The following is an 11,508-nucleotide window of genomic DNA, read 5'->3' as shown; positions in this document are numbered from 1 at the left end:
ATATATATATATATATATATATATATATATATATATATATATATATATATATATATATATATTTACATGCAGCATGTGTGTGTATGTGTACAACTTATATTGCATACTTGGTCTGAAATATACAGTACCTTTCTCTTCAATTTAGTATTTTGTTTCTAACTGCAAATTAGTCAATTTTCAGTATTGCATTCTAAATAAACCTTTGAAAGAACTGAATGTTCACACTCAGTAGTGCAACAAAAAGTCAAGTACTAAACATCTCTCCATTGTTTATTTTCACAAAAGAAGCACAAAAGAATACACAGTATGTATAGTTGCCAATAACATTCAAAAGCTTGTCAAGACAACATTCCATCATGATATTCACTGCTGTGAGATGTTACCCCTTTCTAACCATTACACCTTCTACCCAGGTCACTATGTCTTTTCCGGCAGAGCAGTAAGTGGGGTTGGTGTTATTTTATTTCATATGCACTGACTAGGCTACCTGGTGGTGATAGATGGAGCAGGAGCAAGTGAAATGCAAGACAACCTGATCATGGAAGAGGATAAAAAAGGGTCCATATTTTCTAATAGAAAACACAACAGGAAAATATACGACTGAATCTTTAATGGGCTTTTCATAAGGAAAATGTTTTAACAAAGGTCGAGACTAAGGGCGGGATTTACTAAAACTCAAATTTTTCTCATTTTTATTTTTAAGAAACCATGAATAAACTCTTTATCAAAAGATCCAAACTGAAAAAGCACAAACAGGAAAAAGTTGCAGAAAAGTCGAAAAAAAACATGATTTTTTTTCGACTGGTCACATGATTACAACTTTTTCATATTGTTGCATAACAGTCAGCGTCAAAAACACCCAAAAACCACAAAACACAGAAATATCTTCCAGTTGTAAAAGGGACATTTGCCAATCATTTCTACATGATTTCTACAGGTTTTAGCTGGCGTATTTTCAGATTTGGAAAAAAAAAATAACTTTTTAACGCTTTATTTGAGTTTTTGGCAACAAAAAGTCACAGTAAATAAATTGGCCCCTCTTTGAGAAAAAATGCAGTGAATATACAGGATTTATTTAAAAAAAAAACACAAAAAGTCACCAGAAAAAACTCGGCAAGTAACAGCTGGCAAGGTTCCATTATTGCAGCTTTAATTATATATTTATTTTCCCCGTTCAAGGTTTTTAGCCTCATTAAAAAAGAATGGAACAATGTCATTCTCAATGGCGTGCAACTTTCTTTCTGAGAAAAAACGTGTGCAGGAAAATGTGTTGTGTTTTTTTGCTTAAATAAACGAGCATTATGTTTTTGTTAAAATAAATAGAAAAAAGTAATAGAACAACTCAATTTCATCTAACATTAAAAAAGGAGTCGGTAGATAATTTTTATGTGTTGCAAGTTTTAAGCCACTTATTTATACACTGTTTCTGTTGCGCCTCCAAATATTTATATAAGCTATCTTTGTCATTTGAAAAAAAATACCACGCACACTTTTATAAGAAGTTCCAACAACAGTAACATCATTTAAAAAACATTCCAGTGTAGCATGTTCAGCATGGCGAAGAGTGTAACTTCATAGCAATTTTTGTAACTCAGATTGAGGAAATCAGTAATATAACAACTTAAAAATTCATTATAGACACATGCTCTGAATTTGCAAAGAAAAAACTTGAATAAGATTAAGTTATAAACCAGCTTACCTGACTTGTTGAGTTAGCAATGGCACCTTGCTGGGATGAAGTTCCTTCCGTCTGCGAAGACTGAGGTACATTTGGGGCGAAGACTATTAAATCATTCTTTGTCTGAAGTGAATTTGAGTAGAACTTGTATTGGCTTTGAGAATACACCCAGCTACCTACTGTGTTTGAGCAGACCTTGTAATTTTCTCTGAGTTGACTGACCTCATCTCTATATTTCTGCCATCTTAAAAAAGTGAAGGAAATAAGTGTAATAAGGAAAATGCTTGAGATTGAGCAAATAGCTACAACCAAATAAACATTTGCATCAGAAAATTCATCAGTGATTCTTCTCGAATTATGATTTACTGTGTTGGTGGCTTCTTCAGAATCTGCCAAGCAGATAATGATTTGAGCTAGTGCAGTCATTGCAGGTTTTCCATTGTCTTCAGCCACCAAAAAAAGTCTGAACTCCCCGCCATCTGTTTCTGTTAAGGGACGCGTGAGTCTTATTTCTCCAGTATGTGGAGAAATAACAAATGGAACATTTCCAGAGGGATTCTTAAACGTATAAGACACCAATGCATTATATCCAGAATCCAAATCAACAGCTACAATCTTAGTTATCAGGTGACCTGGTTGTGCTAACTTGGGGGCTTTTACTGATGTTGTTGATGCACTGTTAGAATATTCTGATGTAAACACTGGTGCATTGTCATTTACATCTACAATAAAAATGTTAAGTGTCACATTGGAGCTCAGTGGAGAAAGTCCTGCATCTGTGGCTTTTATGTGACACTGGAAATATGGAACTTGCTCATGGTCAAAAGATAACAACGCAAACAGGTTTCCATTTTCTGGGTTGATGGAGATATAGGATGAAATTGGAATGCCCTCTATGAAGTTCTCACTAAGTGAGTATGTTATGAAAGAATTCTGGGCAATATCTGAATCAGAGGCAGATACTGTGTAGACATGAGAACCTGGTGGATTATTTTCCCTGATAAAAATTGTGTGAACTGATTGTTGAAATAGAGGTGCATTGTCATTCACATCACTGATCTCAACACTGATGGTCATTAAGGCTGAGAGGGATGGAGAACCTTCATCTTTAGCAGTTATGACAACTTGGTATTCTGATTTGTTTTCTCGATCCAAAGGTGCATTAACTATAAGAGAAAAATCCCCACTGAATGCAGGGTTTATTTTAAAGGGAGTGGGTGGCAAGCTGTAACAATTCACTCTTCCATTGCCTCCAGAGTCTCTATCACGGACTCTGATGATTGCAACAATGGTGCCTTGGGTTGCATCTTCAGGAACAGGCAAAACAAGTGAAGTCACCGTCATCTCAGGAGCATTGTCATTTAAATCTATAACTGTGACTAAAAGTTGACAGTGTCCTGTCAAAGAAGGTTCACCATTATCAAAAGCATCCACATGGATTTCATATTCATTGACTTTTTCATAATCAAGTTCACCATTCACCCGAATTTCCCCTGTAAACTTATCCAAAATAAATGTTGACAACACCTGCACTGGTACCAGTTTACTGAATTCATATGATATTTCACCATTCTTACCCAGATCCAAGTCAGTTGCATTCAGCTTTCCCACTAAGGTCCCTTTAGGTGCATTCTCCAAAACACTATATTGGTAGGATGACTTATTAAATGCTGGGGAGTTGTCATTCACATCTTCAACATTGATAATAAGCCGCGTAGAGCCACTTAGTTTAGGTTTTCCACCATCAAAAGCTGTGAGTGTTAAATTATGCAAACTTCGTTTTTCCCTATCAAGTGATTTCTTCAGAGCAAGATGTATGGATCTCCCCCGTTGAATGATTTTGGGAAGTTCTAATATAAAATATTCATTTGCACTTAGTTCATAGTTTGTGACAGAATTTGTTCCAATATCAGGGTCTACAGCTCCCTCTAGTGGGAAACGAGATCCAGGTAGTTTTGATTCTGCTACTGAAATTACATATTCACCAGCAGGGAAGGCTGGATAATTATCATTTATGTCCTCTATCTCCACATCCACACGGTGCATTTGAACAGGTTTATCAACAATAACTTGAATGGACACAATACAAAGAGGTAAATCTGGACACAGCTCTTCTCTGTCTATTGCATATTTAACAAATAAAATGCCATTTTGCAGATTTACCTGAAAATAATCCTTTTGGTCTAAAGAGACAATCCTTAGCATCCTGGAATTAATCTCACTGATTTCCAGACCCAGATCCTGAGCAATTCTTCCAACAAAGGTTCCATGTTTGGATTCTTCAGGGATGCTGTAATGAAGCTGACAGAGGACCGGATGACAAGCCATTAGTAAGAAAAAATGAATAGCCTGGATTATCACCAGCACATCTGTTTTGAAGGTAAGCATTTCCATTAATCGGTCAGATGGCAGGTGAAGCTTTATCCAGTTCTATAAATGCATCCAGAATATCTTGAATCATGGAGAATAAAAAGGAAACCTCCACAATTTTATTTAAGACCCAGCACCAATATGGCTGATTCACTTGAAAAAAACAATATCTTGGCCTTTTAAAAGATTTTTAGGTAGATGCTGACATCTTGTGTTGGAAATGAATGTTGCAGATGAAGTGTTTGTACGTTTTTCAGAAAATAACTCTTATTATTGAAGTAGTGTAAAATAGTTAAAATATTGTTTGTATTAAATTAAAGGGTATAATCTTAATAACAGAACTTTCAAAACTCTTATTTCACCATACCCAAAGGCTTTATGCATTCCTGCAATCCATGTTTTCAACTCTGGTATTCACTAGTGCTAACATTTAATGTACACATCTTTCGAGCTTCCAGCGTGTTTTTTATTGAAAAAGCCAGAACTAGGAGAAAAATATTCTCTATAATTATCATAGGATAACTATCATAACTATCATAGATAGGAGATTATTTCCCAGTGACCATTAGGTGCATCATATAGATGGTTTAATACAAAGGGTCAGATACCACTCGTGGGTCTTTCAGAGACAGAGGCCGCAACAAACAAGCAGAATTCATGAATAAAACAAAAGTTCAGTGAGAAAAAATCAGTCAAATCAAAACTAGCAAAAGTCAGACCAGATCAGCAGGTGGATGAGATAGATTGGCTGTTTGTAACAGCCAAACCAAGCAATGTTTAAAGTGTTATAATATATAATGTTATAATAATAATGTTATAATTAAAATAAAATAATTTCTTTGTTCATAAAAACATTTAGGGTAATTTATCACCCTCAACTTCCTGAAACATTGTCCAAAGCCTTTTACCACACATTTGTGTTGCAACCAGGAGTATTTGGATAGACAATAGTTGACACAGTAGTGAATAGAATGTTTATTTTACTATTCAAAGAGTTGAAAACACATGAGTCGACACAGGTATCATATTTGATAAATGGTTCATTTGTTAAAAATGTCCCTTCTGGATTTGCCAGCTAGATAGTTGGTAAATCTGCCCATATGTGTAATGTTCATAGAATATGTTGGAAAATATAAGTAAATATTTCAAGCCCTCCTTTTAATAATTATTGAGTCAGGGCCTCTCTATCTGAAAGACCAAGGGGCAGATTCATTCATTCTAAGGGTGAAATGGATAGCACTAGCCACAATTTGCCAGCGTTAACATCCATAGGGACTTAGCCTATTCACTAACAGGCGCAGGTATCAATTTGCGAGCAAAAGATACCGTCACTAGCGTTCGTTCACACTCTATCGCCAGGCGACTTTTCCCTCTGGCGAACGATCGTTACTCCGCAAATTCATTAAATTCCATTTTCTGAACGTTACCTCTTTTGCTAGAGTTGACTTCGCCACCTCAGACCAAGCGAAGTGCTATAAAGAAGCTAGATCTTCCTCAATCTTCTGTCACTTACATCATATCCTGTTTGCCGAAAATGAATTAAAGTTGAAAAAACACTGGCGACTTTTCCTTTTTTTAAGCGGGAATGCCTGCAAAAGTCCTAACTTAGTCTTTTTTTGGGTAACCGGTTTTCTCTAGACATTTCATAACATATGGAACATTAATTTTGCAGTGGGCTCATGTGAAGGACATTATATTAACTCTCTTGTCTTTATTAAGGTTCCCTGGACATTTGTAATAAAAAGAGGTAACAAACCATTTGCACCAACATTCATAATAAAAGACGTCCTTACAACAAATTTCCTGCCCTATGCAAAGTGACCTAAGCACAATAACACTTGCGAATTTTCGCTAGGCACAAACGAACGCTAGCGCATCTTCACTATGAAATACTCACACAGTTGAACTAACGCTATCGAAAAGTCTCCAGCGTTCGACGGCCAGGATGAAACTTCACATATTATTGAATTAGCATATTCATAGCGCATTTGCTCCTGGTGAAGTGGTGCAAGGGGTGCAAAGCTGATGCTGGCGAATATTCGAATCTGCCCCCAAAGATGATGATCATTTCAGTGTCAATTTGAATTGTATGATTGACGATCCGAATGCTCAACTTTATTGGATTATCAGATGAAAACCAGTGCAATTCACAATCTCAAGAAACATTTTCAGGGACATCTGCCATTGATTTCTACATGACCTCGACAGGTTTGAGATGAAGTATTTTCAGATTTAGATTTTTAGCAGCTTTGGGGTTTTTTTTGAGTTTTCCCCGCGACCAGAAAAATTCAAAGTTTAATAAATAAAAAAAATGGGCCCTCGAACAGACAAGTGATCTCTTGTGGTTTTATATAGTAATCTTTTGGGCACAAAGCAAATCATTCTAACACAATAACTAACCTATTTCTAAATATAATATTTAGCTATTAGGCTTACTTTTTACAGATAAAAATAATTTAATAAATGAAAATAATTATACTATAGGAAAACTGTATTAATGTTTATGTTCAACATAAATAAACGATAAGTGATAATAATACAGTAATTGCAGTATGTGACGTTAGCACAAGTTACTTGTAAGATACTACAGTACGAACAACCAGATACTGACATATTACTCCAACGATGTACATTACTGTTATTAAAAATTGTAAGCTTCTCCCAGATTATTTACAAAAAAAAAGTTACACATTGGTTAATGCTAAATATAAATGGCGCCTTGTTTGTATTGTTCAATCTCTCAGAAACTAGACAACCATATTGCCATATTTTGCAGCTCCTTTAGATACAGTATGCATGCATGGAAAAATATAGACACAAAACACATTAAAAAGAGTCCTTAATAATGCTTTAGGCGTTTGTAATTTGAGTAGTTATATAGTTATTATTGTTATGTTATACTGCATATACACACAGCCCAGGGTGATGCAAGGGACACTTGTGAGCAAAGAAAACATGACAGCACATTGCTCAGCTCAAATTGAATAACTCAACTTTAATATAGCATTAATTGTCCTTTATGTAACCAATACAATTAAAGACTGTAGTTTGTATCTAAAATGTATTTCACTGTAGAATTTATAATGCTAAACTCTAGACAGAACAACAGCTGGATTGTACAAAATTATGCATAACTTAACTACAAGACAGAATAACAGCTGGTTATACAAAATTATGCAAAATGTAACTACACGATAAGTATACTGTACATTGCAGCTACACACTGGGAGGAGTTAACATAGTTATCTGCCTTTGGTTGTAATCCCTTCAGCAACCATTGTTGCCTTGGACCTGGGTCTCTTGGTATCTCTGTACTTAGTGTATCCATGGTGGCTGCCTTGATTGCTGTAAAAACACAGTTAAGCACTTTGTCTCATGGGATAAAAGTACTACTGAAATAGCTGCATTTTATTTTAAAAAGTGGATCCTAAAGCTGACTTTAGAGTTAGTAAGAACTTTATTAGAGAGATTTAGCAAATAAATATTGCAAGTAAGGTATTTCCGTATTAGTAAGCAAAAGACAGCTTGAATTAGAAACCAAAGAATGCACAAAATAAATGAGTCCAGTTTGGTAGGAATATACCAGCATAGCTTGACAACCATTCTGCTTATATACTTCTTTCTTTTCTGGAGAGAATGCAAATGACAAGCAGTAGACATCACCTTGTACCGTAAAGATAAGGTGATAAAGGTGATAATTTTATTTCGAATAATAAGACCATGGGTGCTAACCTACAGATACGAGTAGCACAGTTTTTAATTTAATTTTCAAACTTGTAGTAAAAACTACAAGTAAAAACAAAATGCTTATTGGTTGCTACACTAGTACAAGTTAGCACCCATGTTCAGTAATGAGCCCTATAGTGTATCACAGGTATGGAATCCCATATCCAGAAATCTGTTATCCAGAAAGCTCTAAATTACAGGAAGGCAAGCTCACACATTTTAAACAAATAGTTCTAATTTCTAAAAATGATTTTTCTTTTCTCTGTTATAATAACACAGGAGCTTGTCCGTCTTCCTAAGTCAGCTGCATGAGTCCATATTGGCGGCAAAACCATTCCTTTCATGTTTAAATGTTTTTTAGCAGATTTATGGACTAATGATTCAAATTAAGCAGAGATACAGTAGATATTAAGAAATAGTCAGAAAGATGGACAAATGACTGGGTACAGTGGCTATATTGCATTTAATACTGCTATCACATGTAAATTTATGAAATGTCATCAACTTTATGGTATAGACAAATAGTATAGACAAAAGTGTGTCATCTCAAATGAACACAATTTATTATCAATGTAAGAGGAAACAAAGCATATCAGAGTAGCAAGAGCTACTTTTGATCTAACTTGAGTGAAACAATAGGCACCCCACACTGCCAAATTCTGCTTTTATACTCTAAAGTAATGGACATTTAATTGCATTTAGTTGAGTCAAGTTTTTTCTGATATTCTGTGCTGGATAGACCTGACATATTGTATTCTCCTAACAATACTGTTTATCATCATAGTAATTAAGAAAATCAGTAAAAAAAGAAAACTTAAAATCTTATAATAGACACAGGCTATAAACATGCAAATAAAATATTTGAATAAAATGAAACAAGCTTACCTGACTTGATGAGTAAGCAATGGCACCTTGCTGGGATGTGGTTCCATCTGGCTGTGAAGACTGAGGTCCATTTGGAGTGAAGACTATTAAATCATTCTTTGCCTGAAGTGAATTTGAGTAGAACTTATACTGGCTTTGAGAATACACCCAGCTACCTACTGTGTTTGAGCAAATCCTGTAATTTTCTCGGAGTTGGTTGACCTCATCCCTATATTTTTGCCATCGTATAACTGTGAAGGCAATAAGTGTAATGAGAAAAATGCTGGAAATCGAGCAAATAGCTACAACTAAGTAAATATTTGCTTCAGAAAATGTGTCGCTGATTGCTCTTGAATGATGATGAACTATATTTGTGTCTTCACCAGAATCCTTCACAGAGATAATGATTTGAGTTAGTGTTGTCATAGTAGGTTCTCCATGGTCCTCAGCCACCACAAACAGTCTGAATTCATCACCCTCTGCTTCTGTTATGGGCCGTGTCAGTCTTATTTCTCCAGTATGTTGAGAAATAGCAAATGGAAAATTTACTGCGGCATTTTTAAAGTTATAAGACATCCAGGCATTGTATCCAGAATCCAAATCAATAGCATTAACTTTAGTTACTAGGTGACCTGGTTGTGCTGATTTGGGTGCTGTTACCAGCATTGCAGATGCACTGTTAGAATAATCTGAAGTAAACTGCGGTGCATTGTCATTTATATCTACAATAAAAATATTTAATGTGAAATTAGAGCTCAAAGGAGGAAGTCCCGCATCAGTGGCTTTAATATGACATTGAAAATATGAAACTTGTTCATGATCGAAAGATAACAAAGCAAACAGATTTCCATTTTCTGGGTTAATAGAGATAAAGGAAGAAACAGAAATTCCATCTATGAAACTCTCGCTGATGGAGTACGTTATGAAGGAATTCTGACCAATATCTGAATCGGAGGCAGATACTGCAAAGACCTGAGAACCGGGTGGATTGTTTTCCCTGATAAAAATTGTGTGAGTGGATTGTTGAAATAGGGGTGCATTGTCATTTACATCACTGACCTCAACATTGATTGTCATTGAGGCTGAGAGGGATGGAGAACCTTCATCTCTAGCAGTGATCACAATGTGATATTTAGATTTTTTTTCTCGATCTAAAGGTGCATTAATTATAAGAGAAAAATCTTCACTGAATGCAGGGTTTATTTTAAAGATAGCGGGTTCTGAGCTGTAGCAGTTCACTTTTCCATTGTGCCCAGAGTCTCTATCACGTACTGTAAAAATAGCAACAATGGTTCCATGAGTTGCATCTTCAGGAACAGGTAAAGAAAGAGATGTTACTGTCATCTCAGGAGCATTATCATTCAGGTCTACAACTGTAACTAGAAGTTGGCAATGTCCAATCAAGGGAGGCTCATCATTATCAAAAGCATCAATGTGGATTTCATAAGCATTGCTCTTTTCATAGTCAAGTTCACCTTTCACCCAAATTTCCCCAGTGTACTTATCTAGACTAAATATTGACAACACTCGTTCCGGGACCAGTTTACTGAATTCATATGATATTTCCCCATTCTTGCCAAGATCCATGTCAGTAGCAATCACCTTTGCCACCAAAGTCCCCTTTGGAGCATTTTCAATAATGCTGCATTGGTAAACTGACTGATTAAATACAGGGGGATTATCATTCACATCTTCAACATGGATAATAAGTTGTGTCGAACCACGTAGTTTTGGTTTTCCACCATCAAAGGCTGTTAGAGTCAAATTGTGCAAACTTATTTTTTCTCTGTCAAGTGATTTTTTCAGAACAAGTTGTATGGATTTAATTTGGTAAATAAATTTTGGAAGTTCTAGAATGAAATAATCATTTGCACTGAGTTCATAGTTTGTGATAGAATTTGTTCCAATATCAGCATCTACTGCTCCCTCTAGTGGAAATCGTGTCCCTGGCAGCCTTGATTCTGGTATTGCAATAGAATATTCACTGGAAGGGAATGCTGGATAATTATCATTTATGTCTTCTATCTCCACATCCACACGGTGCATTTGAACAGGTTTATCAACAATAACTTGAATGGACACGATACAAAGAGGTAAATCTGGACACAGCTCTTCTCTATCTATTGCATGTTTAACAAATAAAATGCCATTTTGCAGATTTACCTGAAAATATTCTTTCTGGTCCACAGAGAGAACCCTTAGCATCCTGGAATTAATCTCACTGATTTCCAGACCCAGATCCTGTGCTATCCTTCCAACAAAGGTTCCGTGCTTGGATTCCTCAGGGATGCTGTAATGAAGCTGACAGAAGACCTCCATTTGCATTAGGAAGGCATAAGCAGCCAAGGTTATCACCAGAGCATCCAGTTTAAAGGAAAACATTTCCAGAAGTCAATTAGAAGGTATGTGATGCTTCTTATAATCACATCCAAATTATCTTCCGTTATAGAGAGATTAAATAGGAAACATCCACAATTTAAAATCTAGATCCAGCAACAATATGGCTGATTCACCAGCAAAAAGAAAACCAGTATCTCTTACGTTCAATAGATTCTGAAGGTAGATACTGACATCTTGTGTTGGAATTATATGTTGCATGTAGTCCTTTGGTAAAATATTTTCATCATAAGCACAAATATTTGTAGTGAAACTAGTATTTATATCTAATAGTAATATCTTTACTGCTTTTTTTTCTGTTGAGTGATACTATAAAAGTATGACACACAGGAATAATTTTTTCACCCAAATTATGGATAGATAAATATATGGAATACACCCAAATAATGAATATATAAATATAATGAATAATACATATGAATTATTTTTACATATTTTATTTTTATTAATGTCATTGTCTGTAGCTACCTTGT

This window comes from Xenopus laevis, chromosome 3L, assembly GCF_017654675.1.
Source record: "Xenopus laevis strain J_2021 chromosome 3L, Xenopus_laevis_v10.1, whole genome shotgun sequence".
NCBI classification, from domain to species: Eukaryota; Metazoa; Chordata; class Amphibia; order Anura; family Pipidae; genus Xenopus; species Xenopus laevis.
This window is presented reverse-complemented; position numbering follows the sequence as displayed.